Source organism: Prionailurus viverrinus, chromosome D3 (genome assembly GCF_022837055.1).
Source record: "Prionailurus viverrinus isolate Anna chromosome D3, UM_Priviv_1.0, whole genome shotgun sequence".
NCBI classification, from domain to species: Eukaryota; Metazoa; Chordata; class Mammalia; order Carnivora; family Felidae; genus Prionailurus; species Prionailurus viverrinus.
Genome location: NC_062572.1, coordinates 28,846,556 through 28,849,801, shown reverse-complemented (window position 1 = coordinate 28,849,801; position 3,246 = coordinate 28,846,556).

The following is a 3,246-nucleotide window of genomic DNA, read 5'->3' as shown; positions in this document are numbered from 1 at the left end:
ATCATGTGGTTTGACGCGCGAGGAATCCGCCCGGTCCCCCCGCCGGCCGGGCCGGGGCGGGGCGGGGGCGGGGCGGGGCGGGGCCTCGCGGCGGGCGGGGCACTCACCTGGACTTCTGCCCGGCAGGGTGCGTGGGGCGGCGGGGGGGAGGGTAGGGGAGCGGGGGAAAGGGAAGGGAGCGTGGGCGGCTCAGGGTCCCGGGGCGCGCAGGCCGGGCCTCAGGAGGTATTCAGCCCGCCCGGTGCACCGGTGCCACGCGCGGCCCCAGACAAAGGCGGCGCATTTCTGAAGAGGCGGCGGCCCCTGCAGGCGGCCGCGGGGATGGCGGCGAGGGCCGGAGCGGGCCGGGGGCGCGGGCCGGAGGGCGTGGGCTCCAGGGCGTGTCGGCCCGGACTGGCCGGGGTGTGAGGGTCACCGAAGCGTCCAGCCACCGGTAAGGACTTTGTCCGGAGGCCTGGAATGGCCCCCTCGCTTTCCCTGGAGCCACCAGGGCCGAACAACCCTTTACTGGAGTAGGATTGCTCCATTTTTTCATTTAGAAAACTGAGGCTCAAAGCTCAAGAGACTTCTGAAGCCCCGACCCGTTTTTGCACCAACCCTCTCTGGACCAACCCAGGGAGGTGACGCAGTCACAGTCCTGCCCTGAACCACAGGTGCACCTCACCTGTTCCCTCCTTCGGAAAGGGGAAACCCAGGTGATTCCTTGCTGCCCACCTGCTGAGTATCCCCATGCTCCACAAAGCCAGCCTAGGCTTAAGGATCAAAGAACCCATTGACCCTGTCCTTTACCCCTGGGCACCTACACAGACCTCCCTCTGTCCCTCTCCTCAGGGAATCTACCAGGGAATAAGCTCCTGGGTGCGTCCTGGCATCTTCAGCCAGCTGTCAGGCCAGCATCCATGCAGCTGCCCTGCATATGGAGGAGTGATGGGAGCTGATTAGCCTTGCCTGAGCCTCTCTGAGCCTACCCTGTGGGTAAAAGGACCATGTGGATGAGAGACTGGCTGGCAAAATTGGTTCCGGTCTGCAGAACCCTGTGCCCAGGGCAGGCTCTGGACCCTTCCTTCCCTGTGACTACAGCATCTTGGCCAAGGGCTTGGTGGTCCCCCTGGGATTTCAGCCAGTGTCACCTGGTTATATGAGTCTGAGAGACCTGGTCACTGGAAAGCCCAGTGCACTCTGCCTCTCCATCAGACCAAGCCTCTTGACCATAGAGGTGACATTGGGAGAAGTCAGTAGAGTACAGGGTTTTTGGCCTGCCGGCCTCACCAAAGGAAAGCAGGGAACTCTCTGAGCCCAGTGCTCCCATCTGAGCACAGAGTTGCAGGCAACCTCATGGGATGGAGACCACTGGTGGTGCCCATGCTGGGCTGGCCCTCTGACCTAGTGTAGAGGCCACACTGCCCAGATCCCTCAGGCGGCACTGTGGCTCTGAGCACACCTTTGCCTGCTCTGTCCCTTTTGTCCTCATCCTAGCCTTGGTTTACCAGGTCATGGTGGAGTACATTCAATTCCCAGACACAAGGGAGGTGAGGTGGAGCCCAGACCACTCTAGTGCCTGTGCACTCGCTCCTATCCCCAGCCATGCACCCATAGTCACCTCTCCAGTGGGTGCTGGTTGCTAGTGCCATGAGTGAATCCTTGGCACAGCCACACAGGAGGTGTGTCCCCCCATTGTACAGATGAGAAACCTGAGGCCAAACTCACAGAGACAGCAAGAGACTGAGGCTTATCCCCATGCTAGCACCCTTCCTCCAGGGTCCCTGCATACAGCAGCTCCCAAATCAGGAAAAGTTCTTTCTGCATGGCCTTAGACCAAATAATAAGTCATGTGACACTGGCCATCAGTCTGAGGTCTGAGCTGGTGTGGACCAGGATCTCATGCTCCTCGGTGGCTACAATGATCCAGGATGCCAGGCTGGCTCACCACTGCTGAACACTGTGACCCTATCTTCCTGTAGATTCAAAATACTGCCCTGTGGCAGTTGGGGATAACCATTCTGGGGCCCAAGTGCACATAAAAGGGAATGGGGGACCAGTGTTGCAGTATGGTTTCTGGCACCGGGATCCTCTCCAGCTGCCAAGCTCAGATGTTTCTGGCTGCTCTGGGCTGGCGCCTGGGCCTCCCACCTGCCCATAGGTCTGTGTGGTGAGAGCCCACCACCTTGGGCCACAGGACAGGTTTCCTGTGCTCCCAGTCAGCACCTTGGCCACCATCCTCCTTGTGTGACACCCAGCCTGTGGGACTCCAGGGTGTTGGCTGCAGGTGTTGGTTGGGTTGGGTAGGTGTGAGCCAGTACTGAGGGGTCTCAGGGCAGACAGAGGGGTTGCTGAGCAGGGCTGGGTGGCAGGTCAGTTGGCCTCCAGCAGGATACGGCTCACTCCTTAGGCCGGAGACATGGGAAGGGTTTGATGAGGCACATTTATCAGGATGTGGGCAGGTGCAGGACAGCAGGAGGGACAGTATACTTCCCAGGAGGGCAGGTGTGGAGCCATCACTTTTTGTGGGTCCAAAGAGTGACAGAGAGAGGGCCCCAGTTGGTGAAGGGTCGGGGGTGGGCAGAGGGCTTGACAGGGGCTGCAGCCAACCCTAGGGGATCAACCTGTGTGTGGGAAGCCAGAGACCTTATGGGAAGAGCTTGGTCATACACTGCCCCTTTAATGCAGTCTGTACTGATAAGTTTCTGGGAGGCCCAGAAGGGTGCAGAGATGATAGGCCATTTGGGCCCCACTGATCTGAGTTCACTAGTCTTTCTGGACACATGGCCCAGGGGACCAAGAGTAGGCATGGTCTGAAGCCTATAGACAGCTCTACTCTCTAGGCTAAACAGACCTGTCTTGCCTGCCTGGGCTGGCCTTCTGCCTGAATTGCCCCCCCTCAGACACACCACACATAGGGTATGGCCTTCTGCTAGCTCATCCAGCCCACCACACCCCTCCAGTGAAGCCTGGTACTGTGCCTCAACGTCACCCCCATCCTGGGGACCAGCCTTCACAATCAGCATGTCAGGTGTGAGACAGCTCTCCCGATTGTGTGACCTCAGACCAGCCCCTTGGCCTCTCTGGGCTCAGTGAAGCCTGTAGACAAGGTAGATGCTAATGCTTCCTGGGCTGGGTCAGCTGGTCAATGTCTCTCCTTTGTCCACTTATCCTATCCCTTGGGAGGGCTGATTGGGGCCCTAACAAGAAGGGTGGGATTTTTCACTCAAACATCCACATTTACTTATAGAATCCAGCTTGGACAAG